This window comes from Ovis aries, chromosome 1 (assembly GCF_016772045.2).
Source record: "Ovis aries strain OAR_USU_Benz2616 breed Rambouillet chromosome 1, ARS-UI_Ramb_v3.0, whole genome shotgun sequence".
NCBI lineage: Eukaryota > Metazoa > Chordata > Mammalia > Artiodactyla > Bovidae > Ovis > Ovis aries.
Genome location: NC_056054.1, coordinates 148184859 through 148198247, shown reverse-complemented (window position 1 = coordinate 148198247; position 13389 = coordinate 148184859). Strand labels below are relative to the sequence as shown.

Below are 13389 nucleotides of genomic sequence, written 5' to 3'. Positions count from 1 at the left end.
AAGAAATAAACACATTGGATGAATTGTTAAATACTGGATAAATCAGTGTTAGAATTCTGTCTAAACTCAGAGGGAAATACTCAAACTAGTTTTCCAAATATAGACTACTACTAGCTGAACTGGTCTTCAAGGATAGGCCAGGAAAACATTATCCTATATCATTTTTCATTGAGTGAAGAGTGCCTCAGATGTGTCCCCAGTAAGGTTAAAAGGTATTAGTGTGTGCACATTTTAAAATAGCTTAGTAAATGAAAGTGAATAATTTGGGCAGAAAATTGGCTTATGGTCTGTACACACTGTGCTTTATTGTGGTTTGCCAGGTTCTCTGAGTGAAAAGACAAGAGCAAATTAAACAGCTTTATGAACTCACAAGGGGAACAGTTGTTCTAGTGGCTTTCATACAAACGTCTAATTAATTCTTGAAGTAACCCAAATTGTTCTTTTGTGATCTGTGAATGAGAATCTAAGAGAAAACCTGTGCAGAAGAAACGTCAGTGAAAGGAGAATAGGGATTTCATGATTAGCTTACAGTTCACAGTTTTGGGGACCAGCATAATTTAGTTATTTTCCTCGTTAATATTACATTAGGAAGCTAATGAAACCTCTGGGTGAATACATTATGAGTAATAAAGGCATTAATTTTATTTTCTGAACATTCAATTATGTTAATTGGCATCTGTTATTGTTTACTATATATATATGAAAATTAACAAATATAGAACACAGAGATATCTTTAAACACTGCCAGTAAAACACATTTCAGTACTTTGTACACTTCTTTTGTACTTTTGATATTATGCCCAACTTAAGAAACTTAATTATTTATAAACTATATTTCCATTTAAGTTCAACTTCTTTTTTCAATTCTAAGTATGTTTTTATTGTTTTAATATTAACTGTAATTTTCTATTAGACATAAATACCATTGTTTTATGGGCCAACTCAATATAAAATGAATAGTATACATGTAAACTATTTCCAAGCATGAACTGTGTAAATTTTTCAAACCCTGGATGAGGTCAGGCTTTTATAAATTATCCCATTTCCATATGTTCAAAGGAAGAATTCAGAAAAAAAAATAGACTCCCATATAAATTTTGTTAGAGATTCATGTTTGTTTCAGGAAGTCTCTATGATAATTTTTAGTCTCACAACTAGAGTTCCTCTATTTTATGAAGGAGATTTCTATTTAAAGGAGTATTTATTTAAAGGAGTGAGTATTTTCCATGGCTCCCTTATTATAATATTCCATTATTCAAATATATTGGGCCTAAACTTAAAAAAAAATAATTTATGCAATTAATTGCTTATCACCAAGTTACTATGAGTTACAGGTGCTAAGTCTTAAACACTGTACTTGTTTAGGTATCTAATTTCTATATGCTGTGCTTAGTTGCTCAGACATGTCCGACTCTTTGTGAGCCCATGGACTGTAGCCCGCCAGGCTCCTCTGTCCATGGAGATTCTCCAGGCAAAAATACTGGCGTGGGTTGCCATTTCCTCCTCCAGTGGAATCTTCCCAACCCAGGGACTGAACCCAGGTCTCCCGCATTGCAGGCAGATTCTTTACTGACTGAACCACCAGGGAAGTCCTGATTTCTTTACCTGTCAATTTATTGACTATTTTAATTCCATATACCTGCCTCATTGTTAACTAGAAGTCACCTCCCCACCATAGCATATGTAGGTATGATATAAAATGAAGCATAGAAATCTAATTAAATAATCTGAATGAGTGAGTTGGTTGTCAAAAACTAAACTAGTTTATTGAAGCAGTTTTATTAGGTTGTGTGTGTGTGTGTGTTGTGTTCCTTGTATATCATAGAATCAATACAGTTGGAAATATTTCAATAAATTGCTGCCCAAATCCACACTAGGAATTTGAGTCCTAAATCATTTTTAACATTGTATATAGCCTTTTAATCTATTGTTTATATTTATCTGACAGGGCTAAGTGTCCTTATGTGGCTTTCTGTCCTCCTGATTCTATCCAGACCATTTCAGTTTGAATGGTGTAGCCTATATGTGCCCTGTGCTTCTTAAATTTTCATTGAAAAATGTCACTGTTCACCTAAAAGGTCAGCTTATTAAATGACTGTGTGCCAAACATAATTTTTGCTTTTTTAAAAAAGCGGGGACCAGATCACTTGGCTAGCTTAGCAGTCTGATGGTTTCTCCAGTGGGGCTATAGTGCCATCCATGATCAGCGCTTTAGAGGTACATGCTAGAGTTGATAGACTATTTGGGACATAACCACGAATCGTCAGTTAACTGTTACACTTGTTTGAATTACAATTTGAAATACTATTTTCTTGTATGGATAGAATTTTTGCTTAAGAATCTACTGCCCATTCTCAAATGGAAGACTATTAACTATGGTTCTCTTTATTTTACTATATTTCTGGAAGGTTTAAATCTACTTTATACACTTGTGTGAAGTGTAAAAGTCACACATTTGTAAGAATTTCCTAAATCAGCTGAGTGTGAATTACAACTTGATTTGGGAGAATGGCATTGAAACATGTATAATATCATATAAGAAACGAATCACCAGTCCAGGTTCGATGCACGATACAGGATGCTCGGGGCTGGTGCACCGGGATGACCCAGAGGGATGGTACGGGGAGGGAGGTGGGAGGGGGATTCAGGATGGGGAACACGTGTACACCCATGGTGGATTCATGTTGATGTATGGCAAAACCAATACAATATTGTAAAGTAAAAAAATAAAATAAAACAAAACTACAGTAAAAAAAAAAAATAAGTAAGCTGCGTTTACCAGGTGGAACCCACCTGCTAGTGCAGGAGACATAAGAGCCATGCTTTTGATAATTGGGTCGGGAAGATTTCTTGGAGGAGAAAATGGCAACCCGCTTCAGTATTCTTGCCTGGAGAATCCCATGGACAGAGTAGCCAGGTGGGCTATGGTACCTGGAGCTGCAAAGAGTTGGGCAAGACTCAAGCAACTGACCTAATAAATAAACCATATTTTATGAAAATATCCTAAATCTTTTAATATATCATCTTTATTCATAAGAATGTGGATTGTCATCCTACCTGATGAAGCAATCTTTTGTAAGACTTTTTACTAGAAATTCTGCCCACAATTTGGTTACTTTTTCAGTGTGTTATTGCTAAAAAAAAAGTTGGTTGTATCTCCTAGAATATAAAGCTATATACGAAAATTTACTCTTTGAGCACTTTGTATTTTGAGAGAATTTCTAGTTTAAATCTCACACAGTAGTAGAGATTTAAAATGTACAAAATGGATACTCAGGTGGACAAAACTATAAAATAAACATTTATTTACTCTAATCCAAGCACTATTTTGTTAAAACTTGAAAAAGTCTGTTTTGGTTAAATTTAGGAAAAGTCATTCTTTCCTTCAAGAGTGTTGCCAGTTTCTCACTAGTTTGGTGTCTTTAGATCACCCAGGAATTTATTTTCTCCCTCTTCTCTTTTTCTTCTACTAGGTGTGATAGGAATTAGAGCCTCCTATTATAATACTATAATTGTACAAAAGGTGTCTATTCCCCCATCATGGAATTTGTGCACTTGTCAGTATCTACAGCATTCTGTTTGAAGCTGCAAAGCCCATGTCTGATTCATGCCACCCAAGATATATAATGCAAAGTCTCTTTTTGGTCCTAAAATGAAAGTATCTAGGCTACCAAGTGACTCTGTTACACTTATATATGTATATATATAATATATATGTATATTACAAATTTATACATATACAAAATTCAGTTTACTACTTTGTTTTGCTTATTTGTGTGTTTTCCAATTGAGGTGTGATTTTGTTCTTTCCCTTGGATGAATGAATGTCCTTTGATGTAAGGAATGCCACTAATTAATTAAAAGAAAATAAAGTCTTAGTATAGTCAAATTTATTATATTTTGAAAAAATATATTTTATAAGTAGTTTGGAATCTTTTAATATTTTATTTCCCTGGCTATTTCTATCTTTACAGAGATTTCATTCCAATCTAGTCAACAACCTTAATATTAATTCAAAGAACTATTGAGTTAAACAAAAAAAAAAAAAACCAACATCCTTTAAAAGGATGATTTTCAGTTAAGGACAAGTATCCTTTTTCATTGACAGGGGCATGCCTCCCAAATGTCAGAATCCACTTTGATCTCAGCATATAATCTCAAGCAGTATCCTACATATAGAAAGTCAATTAAAATTTACTTCATACTAAAACTTAAAGTAGAAAAATTATTTGCATTAGCTTTGCAAATAGTCTATATTTAAGATTTTTATCTTGACTTATGCATTTAAAAGAAAAGTTTATTAATATTACCTGCTTGGTCACAATCCAGTATGTCCTATTATCATCACTCATTTTGCCATCAATCAAAACAACTAGCTGTATTCATTCTGAAGGTTTTGTAGAAATAACTCTTGATCATAACTAAAAGCAACCAGAGCTGAAAGGCAATATGCCACAATTACTAATGTAAAACATTTTTTCCTTATTTTATGGGAAGTATGTGCTCTTTCCAGTTGCCAGATAAGAACTTCATGAAAGAATATAACTTTAAAAATAAAAATAAGTGATTTAAGGAAATTGGAAATTTTGCTCAAAAGTTCATTTACATAAGGATTAAAATACAAATGAAACTAATAGACTAAGTTTCAAAACATGACATAATGGCAGTGGTTGCTTCATTATGACCTCATTGATAAAAATCTCTAATATTTTTATATACCCAGTGATCTTGATTATATCAAATAGCCTCTGAACCAAATAAGGCCTACATAAATAAAACATGTAGTTATCTTTTTTTTTTCACTGAAAGTATTCAAAACTAAAAAGGTGTCATGTCTTTCAAATGTTCTTTTGATCAGTCTCTAAGTCCTGTCTGATTCTTTGCTACCCTATGGACTGCAGCACACCAGGTTCCCCTGTTCTTCATTATCTCATGGAGTTTGCTCAAATTCATGTCCATTAAATCAGAGGTGCTATCTTACAGTCACATCCTCTGCCATCCCCTTCACCTTTTGCTTTCAATCTTTCTGAGGATCAGGATCTTTTCCAATGAGTGGACTCTTCATATCAGGTGGCCAAAATACTAAGGCTTCAGCATCAGTCCTTCCAAAGAACTTTCAAGGTTGATTTCCTTTAGGATTGACCAATTTGATTTCCTCACTGTCCAAGAGACTGTCAGTTGTCTTTTCCAGCATCACAATTTGAAAGCATCAATTCTTTGGCACTCAGCCTTCTTTGTGGTTTCTCTCTCACATCCTTACATGGCTACTGGAAAAACCAGAGCTTTGACTATACAGACATTTGCTGGGAAAGTAATATCTCTGCTTTTTTTTAATATGCAATTTAGATTTGTCATAACTTTTCTTCCAATGAGCATGTATGTTTTAATTTCATGGCTGTAGTCACTGTCCGCAGTGATTTTGAAGCCCAAGAAAATAAAATCAGTTGGTGTTTCCAATTTTCCTCTTCTTTGCGCCATGAAGTGATGGGACCAGATGCCATGACCTTAGTTTTTTTGAATGTTGAGTTTCAAGCCAGGTTTTTCACTCTCCTCTTTTACCTTCATCAAGACGCTGTTAATTTCTCTTCAATTTCTGCCATTAGACTGGTATCATCTGCATATCTGAGGTTGTTGATATTTCTCCTGGTAATCTTTTTTCCAGCATGTAATTTATCAAGCCCAGTGTTTCACATGGTGTACTCTGCATAGAAATTCAATAAGTATTGGAGTTTCAGTTTTAGTATCAGTCCTTCCAGTGAATATTCAGGACTGATTTCTATAAAATGTATGCTGAAAAGTTAGTCCTATAATATAGTATTGTAGTCATACTTTAGTACATAGCCAGGATATTTTCCAAAATTATCTTCAAACTATATCTTAATGAATGGAAACATAAATGAAGAGTAAATTATTCTAATAATTCATCATTTCTCATTGGGCAACTCAATTCAATAAGTTATTTAAGAAAGTGACAATAATTATATTATATATGCAAAATGTAATGAAGATATTTATTTAATGTATTATGTTTCTTCATTTCTTATATGACACAACATAGAAAGCATCTATTATTCTCCATTCAGGGATAGATATACAATCTATCAGTCAAGCATGCTTATCATTATGGCACCTTTAATCTTCAGAAATCCTGCCTACAGTCAAGAATATATTGAATGTTTATTATTATTTTTTGTTTCCACAGAAAATTTCAGTAGAAAGTTAAAGAAATCAAAAGCAAAGGAGACAAAAGGGAGCATTGCAGCACAGAGCTTCAGTATAACACTTACACACCAAGAACGTACAAGAACAGTTTTGTTCAGGTATTGGAACCACAAGGTGTATACTCTGAGGGACCTAGGGGAAAAATAGCTTCAAATGGTGGAGAAGAAATCGTGACTTGTTATGAAAAAAAAAAAAAAAAACCACCATTAAACCCAATCCTGGAAGATTTATTAGCTGAATTAAGATACGAAAGGATATGCCTGTCATTAAATGAGGAGGAGAAGAAATGGACCAAGGCAGGCTTCCTAGAGGAACCAGCAAAGAGAAACTGGGCTCCTCAAAGACATAGGTAGAAGAAGACAACAAAACTATCTTTTTCAGAGGGCTCTGGTCAGGGGGACCATAATGAGTGCTCTAAAGAGTCCCATAAAAGTCAGCTTCTCTCTAGGTTTTTCAGTTCTCAGCATAAAACATTTTTTGAACGACCAGTTAAATTTCATCTCAGAGAGTTTTGTCTGTACTTACACATCATTAATCCTGAATATCTAGGAATGTGAGTGGTACACATAAGGCATGTAACTGTCTATTAAATGCATGAAGGAATGGAATGGATAAGAACTCTTGACAAAGAAACTTACCTGATACATTTAGGAACCTGAGAAATCAGTAGCATGTATACAGTAAATATTATACACAGCTAAAGCAGTGGTGATAGCAGAGTAAGGGTCTGCATATATATAACTGACACTATGTAGCAAGTATTAGAGAAGTAATTATTAGTAATATTAGCAAGTATTAGCCTGGTGGGCTGCAGTCCATGGGGTCCCTAGGAGCGACTTTACTTTCACTTTTCACTTTCATGCATTGGAGAAGGAAATGGCAACCCACTCCAGTATTCTTGACTGGAGAATCCCAGGGACAGGAGAGGCTGATGGGCTGCCGTCTATGGGGATGCACAGAGTCAGACATGACTGAAGTGACTTAGCAGCAGCAGCAGCAGCAGTGAGTATTAATTATCTGCTAATTGCAAGACATCATGCTTATTGATATAAACAGCTGAGCTTACAATTTAATTTAGAAGCTAGAAGGCATTGGAATTAAAAACAAAACTACTAAGATAGTTTTGCCCCTGTCATTGCCCCTAGGAATTTCCAGACTAATAGAGGAAAGGGATATATAAATAAAATAATTCTAACTCATTTTGATACTAGAGGCACATAGAGCAAACATGCAACATGGTAAGTATTTAAAAGTTCATTGTGAGAATCAATAAAAACTTTTCCTGTATAGATATAGAAAAGTAGTTCAAACATATATCTAAATGTTTAGCTTGAACTGTTGGTGGATACTAAAACAAAGGGAGAGAGCAAGTTTGTTGTGAAGATGATGAGTTGGAATCTATCTTTGGATATTTGAAGCTGATGGTATAACACAAGTGACATAGATTGAGAAAAGTAGGCTACAAGAACAAGATTCTGGAAAACAAATACAATTAAGGGGTCAATGCAGAAATAAATAGGAAGAAAATCAAAGAATAGATGTTTTCTAGAACTGAACAGTCAATGATGCCATCATCTATAAAATGCTACAACTAAGTAGACTATGGCAAACCCTCTAGAAACAAAGGCAACTGCTATGAAGGCATAACTAGGAAACATTGTGGGTTAAGAAGACTCAGCAAGCAGGTAGTATAGTTGGTAATGGGCAGATGACAAATTAAACTAAAAGCAATAATAGAAACAAAATGAGAAAATTAGGAGTTATAGAATGTTTTTTAAATTTTTAGATGGGAGATCTGAGGCACCATGGTGTGTGTATATATCAATAAAGATTTGCAAGCACTGCCTTCTGACAAGAATATAATCCAATAAATAACATTTTTTCCATTACGTCACAACATTTTTCACTGAAAATATTTTTGTAATAATTTTATTAATGGGATAATGGTATAGTTTTTTCAAATGAGTAGCATAACAATTATGGAGTTATTAACAGTTATGTTATTAGCAATTAGTGTAACAATTGCGGAGTATGTAACAATTATGAGTATGCTACAGAGTAAACAGAATTGTAGAAAATGAGGAATTCAGGAATCAATATAAAACAGTACTATGTTCACATTAATGAAAATTATTTTATAAAGAAGATCTCTGTATTTATTTGTTTGTACTTAAAATAATAGTTTCTAGGCTCTAATATCACATTTCATTTATTTGTTTCTAGTAGTGAATGATGAAAGTGAAAGTGGCTCTGTCATGTCTGACTCTTTGCACCCGCGTGGACTATACAGTCCATGGAATTATCCAGGCCAAAATACTGGAGTGGGTAGCCAATCCCTTCTCCAGGGGATCTTCCCAACCCAGCAATTGAACCGAGGTCTCCTGAATTGCAGGTGGATTCTTTACCAGCTGAGCTGCCAGGGAATCCCCAGTCAGTGATTAGTACCACCTTATGCCGTGATGATTTTATATAGTAATTCCTTTGGTTCATCTTGCAGTTTGCTAAATGCAATGTTATTTTTTTAGACTCACAACTCCCTTTCAGATTTTCCCACAGGACTCTAAATGACAGTCTTTTAAAGACACTCATTTCTTCCACAGCCATGTGACAGCTCCAAGGCACAGCTTTGTATCTCTATTCCTATTCCTTGCCATTGTTCAAGTGACCTTACTAGCTGAGCAAATGATGATGGCATTGAGGCCCAGTGGGAATCTAAGAGGCTGAGAGGAAAGGCCAGGCAAGAAATATCAAATGATGATGTTTATGAAGTCTCTTTCAAATGGCAAGTTTTTGATCCTATAATTCTTCTTATACCTGGATAAAGCCTCCTGAGTATTGGCAGAAGCAGTTTCCTTTACAAGGTAGAAATTCCATTGAGCACTAATTAAAATGACTGAAGCTTCCTCTTCTCTCTCCTTTTGAGATTTTTTTCAAAACATTAGTTTGATCATCAAGAAGGAAAGTTTAATGATATGAAAGTAAAATACTTCATTAGCAGGTATTGATTAAAACGGTCAAATTACCTATAGCAGAGAAACATTTATAAGAGACTGAAAACATTTTGGAGGTTGCAATTTGGCAACAAAAGTGTAGATCTTGAATCTGAAGAATAATCTCAAGTTCATCTTCCTGCTTCCTTTGATCGTTTTTCAATGTGAAGTTAAATCTTTCAAAGCTGCTAATTCTCATTCAAAGTGCAAAGGAGTTCCAGAGAATTTAAATCACATCTGTAAGTGTGTGTAATAGCATCCATGGTTGTTTCACAGTAATTTAGAAGGCTACTTTCAGGATGAATGACTCATTCTAAGTATTATCATAGAAAACCTGTTAAAAAAAAAAAAAAGGACTGCTCTTTGCATTTTAAACTTCAGAGGCACTGCTGAGATTTTAAATGTTTTAATGGAAGAGGATTATTATGGTTAGGCATTGAAGGAGACAAAAAGAAAAAATATAAACAAGGTGCCATGAAAAATGCAGTGAAAATCATTTCACATTGTGTCTGTACTGGGTGGGATATTCGCTACATTCCCTGCTGTTAACCAGCTGACAGCATCCAAGTTATTTTCAAAGACATGTAATTTCAACATGTAAAATGTGATATAGAAGACACATGGCTTCAGAGCAAGGAATTTTCTTGCAGGCAAAATGGTGTCTATGGCAATTTTTCTGCACTGTTATATATCTACATGGACCTCTGTTTCCATAAAAAAGTAAAATATGAAAAGAAAGGGAGGGAGGAATAAGCAATAAAGAAAGACTGGTTGTTGAAGGGAAAGAGAAAAATACAATGAAATCTGAGAAGGAAAGTAATAGGAAAGAGCCAGGGGGATGGGGAAGAGAAAGAAAAGAGATAAGGATAAATATTAACAAAAGGAGTGACTGTTACTTGACTGGGCAGAACTCTTGCTTTGTAATTCAGAAAACACTTTAATAAGACTAAAATAACCTGTTATATGGTAGTCATGCAGTATTGCAAGCTGTTTCCGTGGGAAGTGGACTCTGAGTCAGAATATGGTATGCAGGAGTCTTAATAAGGTGTACTTTTCAGATAAACTCTTGTGGAATCTGAGGTAAAAGAGGAGCAAGTAGCCAAGAAGAACTTTAAAACTTTTGCAGCCCGCGGTCATTTGTTTTGGGCCATGACGGTGAAGTACATCACCTTGGGTGAAGTGGATCTCTGAAGTTAGGTAATTCCTGAAGGGGTTGACCACACTAGTAAAGTAATGCTCAAAATTCTCCAAGCCAGGCTTCAGCAATACGTGAACCATGAACTTCCAGATGTTCAAGATGGTTTTAGAAAAGGCAGAGGAACCAGAGATCAAATTGCCAACATTTGCTGGATCATGGGAAAAGCAAGAGAGTTCCCAAAAAACATCTATTTCTGCTTTATTGACAATGCCAAAGCCTTTGACTGTGTGGATCACAATAAACTGTGGAAAATTCTGAGAGAGATGAGCATACCAGACCACCTGACCTGCCTCTTGAGAAACCTGTATGCCGGTCAGGAAGCAACAGTTAGAACTGGAGATGGAACAACAGACTGGTTCCAAATAGGAAAAGGAGGACGTCAAGGCTGTACTTTGTCACCTGTATACAGCCTTCGTCAGGCTGTATGTTGTCACCCTGCTTTTTTGACTTATATGCAGAGTACATCATGAGAATCACTGGGCTGGAGGAAGCACAAGCTGGAATCAAGATTGCCAGGGGAAATAACAATAACCTCAGATATGCAGATGACACCACCCTTATGGCAGAAAGTGAAGAGGAACTAAAGCCTCTTGATGAAAGTGAAAGAGGAGAGTGAAAATGTTGGCTTAAAGCTCAACATTCAGAAAACGAAGATCATAGTATCTGGTCCCATCACTTCATGGGAAATAGATGGGGAAACAGTGTCAGACTTTATTTTTGGGGGCTCCAAAATTACTGCAGATGGTGATTGCAGCCATGAAATTAAAAGATGCTTACTCCTTGAAAGGAAAGTTATCACCAAACTAGATAGCATATTAATAAGCAGAGATATTACTTTGTCAACAAAGGTCCATCTAGTCAAGGCTATGATTTTTCTGCTGGTCATCATGAATGTGAGAGTTGGACTATAAAGAAAGCTGAGCATCAAAGAATTGATGCTTTTGAACTATGATCTTGGAGAAGACTCTTGAGAATCCCTTGGACTGCAAGGAGATCCAACCAGTCCATCCTAAAGGAGATCAGTCCTGGGTATTCATTGGAAGTACTGATGTTGAAGCTGAAACTCCAATACTTTGGCCACCTGATGTGAAGAGCTGACTCATTTGAAAAGGCCCTGATGCTGGAAAAGATTGAGGGTAGGAGGAGAAGGGGACAACAGAGGACGAGATGGTTGGATTGTATAACTGACTCAATACACGTGGGTTTGGGTGAACTCTGGGAGTTGGTGATGGACAGGGAGACCTGGCGTGGTGTGCTTCATGGGGTTGCAAAGAGTCGGACATGACTGAGTAACTGAACTGACCGACTGAAACTCTAACCATGTTTATGTTTAATTTGAATTTTTAAAATTATTAAATCTAAATCCTAAAAATCTATTTATATTATTATATTTCAATTATTAAAACTCTTTTTTAGTCTAGTTGATTGATAGTTATGTGTCTAGGTCAATGCATATTAAAAAAGGGTTTTAGAGTGATTGTCATAAAATTTGAATACATTTGAAATTTTAATAATGGTCTATAAACATTATTTTTATATATTAATATTTTAAAATGTAAATGTACTTTGACTAATCTGAATGGTTAATATAAACAAGTTCATATAAATAGTTCTTAAAATTTCTGATTGTATTATGATATACACATTTGAAAATAAAAAATTATTGATTCTAAGTAACATTATTAAAAAATAAGGCACCTAAAAACATAATCAATGCACTAATAGCAAGAGAAGTCTGAATGATGCAATCATATATTATATTGGAAAGCAAAAATGTGGAGATAGAAATTAGTAATAATTTCATGTCATAGAAATTAACAGTTTTTAAATTTATTGGAAGCTTAGAAAATTAATTTCATGCTTATATTTTTACAACAACTTTATAATTATAAATATTCCCACTGTTACTATCAAGGAATAAGTAACCATTTCTACTATGACATCAGGGATACTGTAGTGTAGAGAATTATTCTCTCAAACTAAGGTCACTCCATCATTGACATATGGGTACTCCATCAAGTCATCTAGAATTATTATATGAAGTGATCATTTTTCAAGCTGTCAAATTTGATCTAAACATTATCTTTAAGATGTAAGATTTTCTCTTTTCAATCAAAGAAAGTAAATTGTGATGGCTGAACGTGTATATTTTTACTTTGCCTAGCATTTTAAGTAGTTCTTTTTCTTACCTGCAGTTATCTGCCTATACTGTCATTACCATATATCTTTTTCCAGTATTCAGCCACCTGACATTACATGCAATTTCTCCTTCATTGCCTGCCATCATTGATAGATGTTCTTTATAGTTCCCTCAAGTCATAGAGGGTAGATTGACTTACTAATTCCATCAATGGCGAATAAGCTGCCTGGAGCAATATCTCAGTATATAAGCTTCAAATCAGATTTCAAGCAACAACTAATTCTACCAGTATTTGGATCCATTCAAAAGTTAGATATGATTCACTTTTTCATTGAGAATATAAATTAGAAAAATAAGCAAAAGAAAGGAAACCAATAAGTTATATTATCAGGCTAATTTTAAACAGCAATTTTTTTAATATAGAAATCTTATATAAGCAATTACGAACATTCTTAAATAGTTCCATTCTCTGTCCTTCTTGTACCAGTTTTATTCTACCATTTCCCATCTTTCAGTATCAGCCTGTTTATTTCTTTAATAAACTGTAAAGATACAGTACACTATTATTGTATGAATTTGTTTTGCAGTTTTTCTTATTATCCATATAGATTAGAAAGACTAGTTAACTCTCCTAAGCATTCCCTGATATCCTAAAATTTTATAGTTTCTTCACAGTTTTCTACATCTTCAGTTCAGTTCAGTTCAGTCTCTCAGTCATGTCCGACTCTTTGTGACCCCATGAATCGCAGCACACCAGGCCTCCCTGTCCATCACCAACTCCCGGAGTTCACTCAGACTCATGTCCATCGAGTTGAGTTGGTGATCCATCCAGCCATCTC

At 34.7% G+C, this 13389-nt stretch overlaps 1 protein-coding gene across 9 annotated transcripts in view; it reads left to right on the top strand.

Moving 5' to 3' along the window:
* The window catches only part of ROBO1 (roundabout guidance receptor 1), a 1286018-nt gene that overhangs the window by 89631 nt on the left and 1182998 nt on the right, over positions 1 to 13389 (top strand). The window lies entirely within an intron of this gene.